Source organism: Cebus imitator, unplaced genomic scaffold, assembly GCF_001604975.1.
Source record: "Cebus imitator isolate Cc_AM_T3 unplaced genomic scaffold, Cebus_imitator-1.0 Scaffold279, whole genome shotgun sequence".
Lineage (NCBI taxonomy): Eukaryota > Metazoa > Chordata > Mammalia > Primates > Cebidae > Cebus > Cebus imitator.
Window position 1 is genome coordinate 3739032 of NW_016107594.1, and position 13036 is coordinate 3752067.

Consider the following 13036-nt stretch of genomic DNA (forward strand, 5'->3'; position numbering starts at 1 on the left):
CGGGCGGCGCCGCCCCCTCCCCTGCCGGCCTCCCGCCGGCCTCCCCTCCGCTCCGCTCCCCTCAGACCCCGGCCTCCTCTCTCATCCCCTCCCGGCCTCCGTCGCCCCCTCCGACCCCCGCCCCGGGCTCCTTCCCGCTCCCCCCGCCCCTCCCCGCCGCCTCCCCGAGGCCCGCCCTACCTCGCTGTGGCGCCTCTCAGTCCCCAGCGCCCACCGGGCCCGGGACGCGCAGCCTGGCGGGTGGGCTCCGGCGCATGCGCGCGGCCTCTTCCCGGCACCTGTGGGAGCCGCGGCCCGGCCTTCTTCCCGGCACCTGCGAGCGCGCGCTGCTCCTCCGACCCGCGGCGGGGCGTGGGCGGCGGGGCGTGGGCGGCGGAGGGGGCGGCGGACCTGCCTTCCCGGCTCTCCAGGCCGCGCCGAGCCCGCGCTCCAGCTCCCGGCTCCGAGGGGCGCGCGGGGCGGGGGGCGGGGGGCGGGCGGGAGCCGGGCGCGTGCACACGGGGCGGTCTCGGGCGCGCGCCCCTGGCCGGGTCCACGGGGGGCTGTGGGTCCCCTCGGGCCTCCCCGCCCCGCTCCTCGCTCGCCTTTCCCCCGGCGCTGAACCCCTTCCGGGTGCACGGCCCCCGCGCCCACCCGAGCCCGCGCCCACGCGAGGGACCGCTTCCTGCGAGGAGGCGGGGACAGGTGCCCGCGGGCGCGAAACGGCGGAGTTCCGTGCGCGTATGTTTTTGGTGACAGTAGAGGCGATGCGTTGTTGACATGGTCAGTGGTTAAATCCTATTGCCAAATCCTTACAGGTTCCAGGATTTTTAAAACTTCACAACACGAAAGTGGACGAAGCGTCGGAGCGTTTTCTCCTACCCAGAAATGTGGCCTCCGCCGCCCACCCGGGCCCTGCGGCGCAGACTGGGCTCCGGCGGCGGGGACGGAGCTCGGAGCGCAGCGAGTTCCTCCCGCCCGCCGCTGCGCCGCCGCCCCCAGCCTGAGTTCTAATTAACACTGGAACCCTGCTGGTAAATGCTGTTTTTAATGGTTTTGTGCAAATTAACGACGATAAGCACGGAGAGCCACAGCCTCGAGAACATCTGTAAAACCCTTTCACTCGGTTGCCAAAAAGAGTAGGAGCAGCCGTCAGTACCCCTGAATTACAGGAGGCCGACACTGAGCGAGCTACTGGGGTTTTTTGAAAACGGAAAACTTCCGTTAACTGTCGCAGAAACAGACCCTTTGGGGGGGGGATAAAATAATTCCCATGCTTCTCCATTTTGTTCAATTTACTCCAAAAATGTTTCAAACTCTACTGGGATCTTCCTAGTGCATCTCCATTTCCCTTTGGCTGCAGAATAAATCTTTCTAAAAAAAATTTTAAGAGATGGAGTCTCACTCTGTCGCCCAGGCTGCAGTGCAGTGGCGTGATCACGGCCCACTGTGACCTCTTCCTCCCCTGTTCAAGCAATTCTCCTGCCTCAGCTTCTCGAGTACCTGGGACTACAGGTGTGCACCACCACACCCAGCTAATTTTTGTATTTTTAGCAGAGTCAGAGTTTCACTATACATTGGCCAGGCTGGTCTCCATCTCCTGACCTCACGTGATCCGCCCGCCTTGACATCTCACAGTGCTGGGATTACAAGTGCAGAATACATTGAACTACCCCATTCTTTTCCAAAGAAAAGTGAGCAGGCTGACGACAGCATCACCTAACTTTCCTGCCGCTCTGGGGTTGGGCCTCCAAAAGCGCAGGAGGTCACATAGTCCCAGGTGTTTTGAACATGGAAGTTCCACAGCATCTTGTCTGCCATCCTGCCACCAGCCGGAGACCTGGGAATAGGTTATAAAACCTATGGGTTGTAAAACCCATGGGGTTTTACAAGCTTGGCATACGATAGGTTCTCAAGAAATACTGAATTAATGAAAAAATTAATGAAGTAACTTAAAGCATCCCCAAACCCTGCACCATCCAGAAGAGAAGTCATCTGTGGGAGTCCCATGTTATTCTTACTTTAGATATTTATTTTAGATATGGACTGTAGGCCCAACATTTTCAATGAAACTTGCAGAGGAACATTTCATGCCTTTAGTTAATTCTTAGTAACTATAGGGGCTTCTCAGTTCCTGAGATTGAACTGGGTCATATATGCTGACAGTAAGAAGGGTGACCTGTCTTACATCTATTTCCAGAGTAATACTATCTTACGATGTAAATTTTCCCCTGCTCAGAAGAACCTTATCTGCATGATAGACTTGGAGCATGCAAATATTTCAAAATGCAAAACTGCCCTAAAAATATAAGCGAAACTTATGGAGTTGTCCAGGGCACAGTGGTTTACTGGCCCCCAAATGCTGGATTCCAACAAACTGGGATCCAGGATAGGAAGACTCTGAACCGAATTTGTAGACAGCCCGCCTTGGAGTTCAACAGATGGGACCTCAGACACCAGCCTCACCATCTGCAAGTCTTGTGATTTGGAGCCAGATATTTGGCCTCTCTGTGCTCCAGGGAGACACGATTGCACCTACCTGCGAGGATTGAAGGAGATGATCTGTGCAACTCACTCAGGATACTGGATCTTAAGCCGAGGGAGGACTCACATTCGTCACCTCTGATTCTATCACTGCCCTCGAAGTGACTTAGCAAACGCTTCTTACTATCCAGCTCTGCTGCCCTGTTAGGGTGCTGGATGTAGTTTTTCTACATGCGCGAACACTAGACAACAGATAATTTCCCAAATGCTTTCATTATCCCATAGGAGTTCCTGTGTTCCTCCCTCCAGCCAATAAAGCTGTTAAATCCCAATAGCTGTCAGGAATGGAGCCAATTGCTGTAAAGTACTTCCAGCTTCTTGGCATGAAAAAATAATTAGAATATATGTGTTGGGTTTGAAACAATACTCATGGTTCATTTAAAAATTATATCCATGTTGTGCAGAAGTCAAGTGATGGCCATGACACTCCCTTAGATGAACCTTACCTACCTTGGTGCTCCCTCAGCTCCGAACTGTGTGCAATTGCGGTTTTCTTACCAGCTGCTGCTTAAATAGTGTGATGCTCCTTCCTCACGTCAGTCTCTCCACCTGTGTTACCAGCCAGCGCCTGAGACCCTCTTATTCAGGAATTACTGTGCTCCTAAGTCCTCCAAAATATCGTCAACTATTGACTATCAAGAGCACACATGTGTGGGCCATGTGCTAAGTGTGTCATTCCCCAAATTTTATTTCATTCTGTTTTTCTGAGAGCTTCACTCTTGTTGCTAGAGTGGAGTGGTGCCATCTCAGCTCACCGCAACCTCCGCCTCCTGGGTTCAAGCCATTTTCCTGCCTCAGCCTCCCGAGTAGCTGGGATCACAGGCATGTGCCAGCATGCCTGGCTAATTTTTGTATTTTTAGTAGAGACAGGGTTTCACCACATTGCCCAGGCTGGTCTCAAACTCATAACTTCAGGCGATCCATCCACCTCGGCCTCCCAAAATGCTGGGATTACAGGTGTGAGCCACCGCACACAGCTCCCACATTTTAAATTACAGACAGTCCTAGGTTTAAAATGATACGCTAATTGTCCTGATTTTATAGGAAAACAGAGGCTAAGCTTTTTGGGTTTGTACCCCTGGGCCCAGCACTGTGAGGGAAGGAAGCCAAGCTCGGTCATTATTGAGTAAATGGATGAGGCCCATTGAGCCCAAACATCCGTTGCTCATCGCCCTTGACTGGCTCTCCCAGGGGCTGCAGGAGTCTGGGCATGTGCTTCCCTCAAGTAGACGGCAGGCTACCCGGAGGCCACGTGCTCTACAAGTGAATTAATGCTGCGGTCCAAAAATGGCCAGTATGCTTATCAGTGGGAATCCTAATAACCATTTTTCAGAAAAACACAGGAAATAAGATGGCGATCATTACTTTAAAACAGTTTCAAGGTATCTTTTAATAATCTTAGAGCAAGTTATCTGCAATTTAAAATATTTTTCAGGGCTGGGCACAGTGACCCACACCTGTGGTCCTAGCACTTTAGGAGGCTGAGGCAGGCAGATTGCTTGAGCCTAGGAGTTGGAGACCAGCCTGGGCAACGTGGTGAAACCCTGTCTCCACAAAAATACCAAAAATTAGCCAGGTGTGCTAGCATGCACCTGTAGTCACCACTACTCAGGAAGCCAAAGTGAGAGGATCGCTTGAGCCTGGGAGCTCTAGGCTGCAGGGAGCCTGGATGACACCACTGTACTGCAGCCTGAGCAACACAGTGAAACCCTGTCTCAAGTATATATATATACACATATATATATATATTCAAGGTATCTATTAATGTTAGAAAAAGTTGTCTACAATTTCCACATAAATATTCATGATATATCTATATATGGTCTATCTATGTTTCCAAAAAACACCAGGCAGTAGCGACTATCTCTGTTTCTCAGTTGAGGAAACTTAACACTTAAAGAGGTCTCTGTAGCTCGTTTGGGGCATGCCTTTTCCGTGAGGCGGAGCTAGGGCTCAGATCCTAACTCAGGGTGCTTGTTCACAGCAGTTGCCACTGAGAACTGCTCTCCAGAGGGGCAAACAGATCCATGCCACAGAAAGCACTTCATACACCTGGAATCCATGTGCTAAAAATAACTAAAATTGGCATCCCAGGACATGTTATAGCTTAATTTCACCACATAGGGTTCCATTGTAACCCTGAAAATATCTCGTACTGTGAGTTAAAAGTTAACCTCAGAGTGTAAATGTCCCAGCGTACATACCTCTTGAACTTGTCTGGGTTGCCCAAAAATGCAGGAACCCCAAATTCGAGGTCAGCAGTGGGGGGGGTGTGTGGCCTATGGCTGGTACAGCCCAAGAACTGGGGGACGTGGCCGGAGTTGGCCTTCCTGCCAGTGAGGGACCTCCACGGGGGGGTGCTTCCTGTTGTCACACAAATCGGTTCTAAACCAGGCTGCTATCACTAGAAAGGGTATTAGCTATTGCTTTGATGCTGTGCAAGGCGCAAAAAGACAAAAACCCAAGTAAAAGTGTATCTGCGATGTTCCTGATCCCACTGCTGGTAATACAGTGACTGCAAACAAATTCCATTTTCAAGTCATTAGCTACTTAGAATAGGTATAAATAATACACCCTCAAATGTACAAATCCAATAGGACTATTTGTCAAATAACATATTCTTGCGAACCACAATTTAAAGATTGTTAAGGGTTGAATTGCGTCCTGAAGAACAAGCTCCGCTGAAGCCCTCAGCCTCGTACCTCGGAACGTGAGTATTTGGAAAGAGGCTGTTTACAGAGGCGACAGAGGTAGCGTGAGTTCTTTGGGGTGGGCCCTTGTCCAGTGTGAGTGGTGCCCTTACAGGAAGTGAAAATTTAGATGCAGATGGTGACACACACAGAAAGAAGATGCAAGTAGGGGGGTGTGGGGAGGTGGGGATTGTAGTGATGATCTGCCCGCCATGAAGCGTGGGGAGGGTTCCTGTCCACACTGGCAACTGGAAGAGACTGGAGGCCTCCTCTCCTAGGGCCTTCAAGACAGTGTGGCTCTGCTGATGTCTTAATCATGGGCATCTAGCCTCCAGAGCTGCAGAAATCTGCCCTGGTTTGCAGACCCCATCCCCACCCTGCCCCCGGCATGTGGTGTTTTGCTACAGCAGCACCAGGACACTCATCCATACAGGCAGGGCTTTCCAGGCTGTTGGGAGTGGTGTGCAGCTTATGATTTTAAAGTTTTCAATCCCTTATAGACTAACAGCATTTCAATCTACAATACAAATAAGAATTTTAAAAGACATACAGAATACAAAGCCATCACCTTAGTGTTAGGTTAAACAGGCACAGAATCATGCTGTCAAACTGGTTCACAACTTTCTAAACACTGCTCTCAGTGATAGTACTGGTGGGGTTGGTACACAACAACGTTCTCTTTTTTTTTTTTCTGATAGGGAGTCTTGCTCTGTCGCCCAGGCTGGAGTGGTGCAGTGGCGTGATCTTGGCTCATTGCAGCCGCTGCCTCCCGGGTTCAAGCAATTCTCCTGCCTTCAACCTCCCTATTAGCTAGGAATATGGGTGCATGCCACCACACCTGGCTAATTTTTATATTTTTAGTAAAGACAGAGTTTCACCGTGTTAGCCAGGTTGGTCTCAATCTCCTGACCTTGTGATCCCCCTACCTCGGCCTCCCAAAGTGCTGTGATTACAGGCGTGAGCCACTGTGCCCAGCTGTACCCAACTTTCTAAATGCTGCTGTCGGTTTTAATACTGGTGGCAATGTTGGTTCTTCCTGGAGGGTCCGTAGCCCTCACTTTGAGCAGCACAGCTGGGGGCATCAGGTGACGGCTAATCAATCGACTGGTCCCAGAGAAATGCAGTGCACATCTATGCCCTGGCAAAGGCGTCGCCACGCCAGGTGGGCACAGCTGGAGTGGCCTCTAGACTCAGGTTTTCCAAACAAAGTCTTCCAGCAGAATTAGGCAACACACTTGGGAAAAAGTAGTTCTGGGGTATAAATATTTGAAAATGGCTTTAAACTATTTCCATAAACATGAGGACATCTAATCGCTGGACCAGACAGATCTCCATGTCTCCTGACCAGGCTGACTAATTTCGCCTTCCGGCTACTGTCTGGGATTAAAATGCTAGTTTGCAGGGTGCCAGGAAATCACTTTAAAAAACACTCGTAGTCAAACTCGGATGGCCTCTCTGTTTAACACCCAGGCCTTTCAGGATGTGGGAACGCTCCGAGTTGTATACTTATGAGGTTGAGGGACACTGATTAGCTGCAGAGCCTCTGCTGGGGTGCCCTGCGAGGGAGGTCAGCTGCCTGCTCAGCGGCTTGGGGCTGGGTCACAGGGAGTGGACAGCCCTGGACCTTCCTCCCTGGCCGCCCTCCCCCAGCTCCAAGGGTGTGTGTTCTGCAGCAGCAGCAGAAGGTACGGCCAGTGAGGAGGAGGAGGAGGGGTGACCATAGAGCCTCTCCCAGCTCCACCTGGCTTCGTGGTCCCTGTGACCCTGAAGCCCCCACACCGTCCTGAGAGCCCTTGGTCCTGGCATCCCAGCTGGGAGCTCTGGCAGCTGCAGAAGAGAGGATTTGGAGGAGACCAGGTCAGAGTGGGGTAGGCAGGACCTTCCTGCCCTGGGGGCTTCCTCAGAAGGCTTTGCCCTCTTTCTGGGCTGCCCCAGCTTCTCAGTGACCCACAGCTTTGGCGGGTTCTTCACTGGAAAGGACCTGCCATCCTCAAATTGCCTTGGCCTCCACCTTGCAGCAGAACCTGCTGTGATCAGAACTCCTGTGTCCAAATTTTAACACACCAGTGTGTCTCCAAAGAGGTTGCCTCCTGTACTGGGGTCCCACCACAGAGATAGCTGAGATGGGAACCAGATTCTGGGCCCTAGGGAACCACAGACTGGGAGCTTGGGCGGGCAATGTTGGGGGTGCCTGTTGGAATGGATGGCTTTCAGGTAACTCTTCAACCAGAGCACCGTGCTGAAGATGGTGAGCAGCAAGCAGGTGGTTCCGTCTGGACTGGAGAAGCCGCAGCAGCTCTGATCCTCAGAGAGATCTGGTGCCACAGCTCAACCCTGTGCATCTTGGGTGTCATCTCTTCCTATGGAAAGAAGTTATTTTTTAACCTACAGTAATGTATGTGTTCCTGTGGCTGCTGTCACAAATTAACAGAAAATTAGTAGCTTCAACAACACAGATTTGTCATCTGACAGTTCTGGGGACAGAATTTTGCCATGGGTCTCACAGGACTAACATCCTGTAATTTTAGCTCCCATAATTTCCATGTGTCATGGAAGGGACCCAGTGGGAGGTATTTGAATCATGGGGTGCGTCTTTCCCATTCTGTTCTCAGTGATCGTGAATAAGTTTCATGAAATCCAATGGATTTATAAAGGGCAGTTCCCCTGTACAGGCTCTCTTGCCTGCTGCCATGTAAGACGTACCTTTGCTCCTCATGATGGTGAGGCCATGATTGTGAGGTCTCCCAGCCATGTGGAACTGTGAGTCCATTAAACCTCTTTTCTTTATAAATTACCCAGTCTTGGATATTTCTTCATAGCAGGATGAAAATGGACCAATATAATCTGTCTCTTTCTTTCTCTTTTTCTGTCTATATCTTTGTCTATCTCTGTCTCTCTCTGTCTCTGTCTCTCTGTCTCTTTTTCTATCTCTTTGTCTCTTGTCTCTCTCTGTCTCCCTGTTTCTCTGTCTCTCTTTATCTCTATCTCTGTCTCTGTCTCTCCTCTGCTTCCATTCTCACATTTTCTGTCTACATCTCTGCCTGTGTCTCTCTGTCTCTGTCTCTGTCTCTCCTCTGTGTCCACTCTCCCACCTCCTTCTCCAACTCTGCCTCCCTCTTACACAGACCCCTCTGATCATGCTGGGCCGGATGATCCAGGGTCATCTCATCTCAGGATCCTGAGCTTGGCCGCACCTGCAAAGTCCCTCTGCCACATAAAGCCACATATCCACTGCATCCAGGAAGGAGGACGTGGACATCTGTGGGGGACCGCTGCCCAGCGCAGGACGCTGAAGAGAGGTGTGGGTGTTCAGGAAGAAGTAGAACCCCACAGACAGGACTGCATCTCAGGTCAGAGCCCAGCAGCCTTGCTCTTCTCCAAGCCCCAACTCCTGCTCAGAACCAACCCACTCACTGCAAGCAAGCAGCACACATTTGTTGAAAAATTGAAACCATCTAAGCAAGGAGTGAGGAAATCACAGGATCATCAGAGCAGTCGTGGCCCATAGGGATGCATGACTGAGACAGGGGTCCAGGGAAGTGGTTATTAAGTAGCAGCTCCTGCCTACCATCCACAGATGACACACAGACACCTTCCCATCCGTGATCCATTCACATCTCCTACCAGCCACGTGAGGCAGCTGACACTGGCTCCGTTTAAACAGACGCTAAGTAATTAGCCCAAGTAGCTGTCAGTCCAAGTTAAAATTTGGATTTCAGGGCCTGCGTTCTTCATCCCTCATTTGTGTTTCTGAAAAGCGAGACAAATAAGTTTCAGAACGGCAAACACTATCTTCCTGCCCCAGGATGGCAGTCTTGAGTGATTCCTGGTCACACAGGGCACAGCTGTGTGTGTGCCTGTCCTGGGAGCTCACAGCCAAGATGGGCAACTGTGGACCCATGGATCCGGGAACCAGGGTGAAGAATCCCCATCTAAAGCCTGCGCCTCCTCCCGGAAATCAAGAGAGGGCTGTTGTAAACTTTGAGTATGTGAAAAACCAAGCCCAAATTTACCGTTTGTGCGAGTCAGATGTACATATGTTGAGTTTGCTGAAAATAAGGTAAACTAAAATATCTCCTGCCACCAGGAATTGTTCTTTCCGTCCCGGCTGAGTATGGATCCAAATCCCCTTTGGCTATGAATTTACTGTTGGGTTTGGCTTAGAGATGAATGAATGTAAGAGTGTTCGCATATGGGCTAATTGGCGCTGCTAACTCGTACTTGTTTGTATGAGAATTCCATTTCATGACCTAAAGAAGAAACTTTTAAAAATTTAAATTAGACTAAGCCCTGAAGCAAGGCAGGCACACTGAGAACGGGGAGATGTTAGAGAGAACAGGGGGTCGTCAGAGAGAATGGGAAAATGTCAGAGAGAACAGGGGATGTCAGGGAGAATGGGGGGTATTCAGAGAGAATGGGAAAATGTCAGAGAGAATGAGGGGTCGTCAGAGAGAATGGGGGTCATCAGAGAGAACAGGGGGACGTCAGAGAGAATGGGAAAATGTCAGAGAGAATGAGGGGTCGTCAGAGAGAACAGGGGGACGTCAGAGAGAGCGGGAAAATGTCAGAGAGAACGGGGATGTCAGGGAGAATGGGGGGTATTCAGAGAGAATGGGAGGTGTAAGAGACAATGGGGGACGTCAGAGAGAACGGGGGAGGTAGGGAGAATGAGGGGACGTCAGTGAGAATGAGGGACATCAGACAGAATGGGGGACATCAGTGAGAATGAGGGACATCAGACAGAATGGGGGACATCAGTAAGAATGGGGGAACATTAGAGAGAATGGCGGACATTAGCAAGAATGGGGGACATTAGAGAGAATGGGGGACAGAGAGAATGGGGGACATTAGAGAGAATGGGGGACATTAGTGAGAATAGTTGGCCATGTGCCGTCTACGCAGGGTGCCTTCTTGGAACCAGAACGTACAGAACCCTCCGGAACTTAGAGGCTGCTGGCTCTTTGGCACTGGAGGGCAGCTTTCCAGCCAAGAAGCCAGGCTTTGTCAGGACATTAGAGAGAAGATGGATGTCAGAGAGAACAGGGGACGTTAGTGAGAATGGGGGACATCAGTGAGAACAGGGGGATGTTAGAAACCAGGGCAGGACCCCACATGGTGGCAACAAAAGGGAAACCAAGCCGTTGATTTTTGATTGGGGGGAAGACAGTGAAGACGAATCGTCCCTTACTTAACCAACTGGCCTGGGTCTTCCAGCCTCTGTGCCGTCAGCGTCTGGGGCTGCTCCAGGCACTGTAGGACACGTGGGGCATCCGTGGTCTCTACACGTGGATACCTGACGTCCACCCTTCCCCCTACCTCTCCCTGTGAGTTTCGACAACCAAAGTGTCTCCCAACATTGCCGAATGTCCCTTGGCGGCGGTGGGTGAGGGGGTGGAAGTTGCCCCTTGGTGAGACCCACTGAATGGGAGATGGAACGGGACTCTCATATGTTAGCACCAAAAAAAAAAAAAAAATTTTTTTTCATGAGCAGCAGAAAATCAACTCAAGTCCTTCGTTGCTGACAAGAGCAGCCCCCAGCTTACTTTCTCTCAGCCTTGTGTCTCGAGCCTGTGCCTTGCACATCTGATCCGAGGGGTTGGATGCTGGACCAGCCTGTGGGTACCAAGGAGAATGGTGCCTTCTGGGTCGCCCTGATTCTTACACCATGGCATTCGAGGTCACCTCCAGCACTGTGTCCAAAGACCCTGTCCCAGATACCCCATAGGGCAGGATGGACTGCAGGCCAAAGGCACACACAGGTGCCTCCTCTGCATAGCAGGCCTGCCCTACCCTGGCCTCCTCTGCCCCCCAACTCCCCACCCCCACAATAGAGCTTTTGGCTTTTGCCATCGATGGTCAAGCATCATTCTAGAAGCCTGCAAAACGGCCCCATCTCTTCTTTATACTTGGAAAAGGCAGTTCTGCCACAGTTGGCCATGTGCCATCTACACAGGGTGCCTGCTGCACAGAACCCTCCGGAACTCAGAGGCTGCCAGCTCTTTGGCACTGGAGGGTGGCTTTCCAGCCAGCCAGCCAGGCTTTGTCACCACCGCTTACAGTACTCAGGAGGTAAAAGCCCCCGGATGGCACCAGGGCACGGATTCCTGTGGGCAGCTTTTGTTTGGTTTCTGCCTCCAGCCCTTTTGTTTGTTTGCTGTGCATCCAGGCTGGGTTCCAGGCCGTGTGGTTAACGGTCCTGGCTGAGCCTAGAGCTTTCAAGGGCCTGAGTCTTACCACCCCTTCACTCTACAATCCCAACCCCATTATCCTGACTTGGGTCAATTCTGGTAACGAGAGTGGCCGCATGCCCCAGAGCCAGGCTGCTCGACCCAGCGGTACAGCAGCTCCTACCGCCGTGGCCAAGTAGCCCGTGGCGAGACTTCCACACGTGGAGCCATGGCGTCCTCGTCTGCAAGGCGGGAGTAAAGACGCCTCGCATCAGTAGGGCCGTGCTCAGAAATGCGCCGTGCTTAGCGGCCAGCGTGCCTGAGGGGACACGCGCCTTGCGTCGGCCCTGTCGCTCTCACTCTGCAGAGGAAGGAGGCGGCTCCTGACCCTTATTTGACAACTGACAGTGAGAAAACCAAAGAGCATGGAGTTTCCCGTTCCTGCCCCGGCTCTGCTGCTTTCTAACCCGGAGCCCAGGACTTGGCGCATTTTTGTTAGAAACAGCAGAAGCCATTGGACAATGGCCGGGGAGGCGAGGTAGGTACCGGGGGACCCTGCAGGAGCAAGATGGTGTGTTCAGCCACCAGAGGCCTCCATGTCCACAGCAGCACACGTGCGTCCCTCCCCGCAGCAGCCCAGGACGGCGGCGTTCACTGCTCTGCTCCAAGGGTCAGTTCTTCTCCAGGCCCCTTGAAAGAGCCAATGGAGCCACGAGCTTCCCCCCTGAGTGCTCACTGCCCAAGCAGGGCCGGAGGGGCCTGGCGGGGAGCACCAACCTGACTGGTACTGGGCTGGTCTTCCCAGGAAATGACGCCAAATTGAAGGCCCCCAAGGCTCTCTGTTACTGGCAGGCTAGACGCTCAGCGGGGTCTTAGCAAGGCCATCCTTGGTGCCAGAGAGCCTGTGTTACTGGGCTGGTTACACACAGTGGTCCTTCTCTTCCCACACCCCACCGCAGTGGTCCTCTTCCCACACCCATTGCACAAACCCTCTCTGGCCAACAACCCCGGACAGACCACTGTGCTCACCCTGTGGTCTGGGGCTTTCTCTCCGGGAGGAAGTCACACAGAGACGCAGCCTTTTGGTCATCCTCCTTCCAACTGAGGGGAAAGCCAAGTGCCCCATGTGCAGCTGCCCCGTGTGGAGGAGCGTCCTTCCAGCTTTCTGCAGGGTCATCTCTGCATAGGACTAGATAGCCAGGGCCCAGCTGCTGCAGGAGTTCTCTAGGAGGGCAGTAGGAGCAAAGGAGTTGGTTACACAGATCCCCTGTCTATGTTCTGCACATCCATAGTGTGGAAAGGTGTCTGTCCCAGCAAGTTAACTTTACACATCAATTTTATCTGTCCATGTAAGATGTTGCCCCTGATCTTGTGAAACACTCATAACAAAAACATTCTACAGGAAACTCATTCTACTTATGTCAGAATTCAAAATGGAATGGCCAAGTAAAGGCTGGGCATGGTGGCTCACACCTGTACTCTCAGCTCTTTGGGAGGCTGAGACAGGAGACTAGCCTGGGCAACATAGTGAGACCGCCATCTCCACAAAGATGTTAAAAGACAAAAAAAGGTGAGGCATCTGTAGTGGTGGCGTGCATCTGTAGTTCCAGCTACTCAGGAGATTGAGGTGGGAGAATTGCTTGAAACTGGGCGGTG

At 52.0% G+C, this 13036-nt stretch overlaps 1 protein-coding gene across 4 annotated transcripts in view; it reads right to left on the reverse strand.

Moving 5' to 3' along the window:
- KBTBD11 (kelch repeat and BTB domain containing 11) overlaps positions 1–798 on the reverse strand; it is a 29043-nt gene extending 28245 nt beyond the window's left edge. For 3 of the 4 annotated variants that reach the window (XR_005195848.1, XR_005195847.1, XM_017501127.2), the window contains exon 1: positions 181–593. The gene's annotated coding sequence lies outside the window, so the exon portion shown is untranslated. Of the gene's footprint in view, positions 1–180; positions 594–633 lie in introns of those variants that run through there. The other variant, XM_037728723.1, reaches the window with a different exon arrangement.
- Positions 799–13036: the final 12238 nt, after the last annotated feature.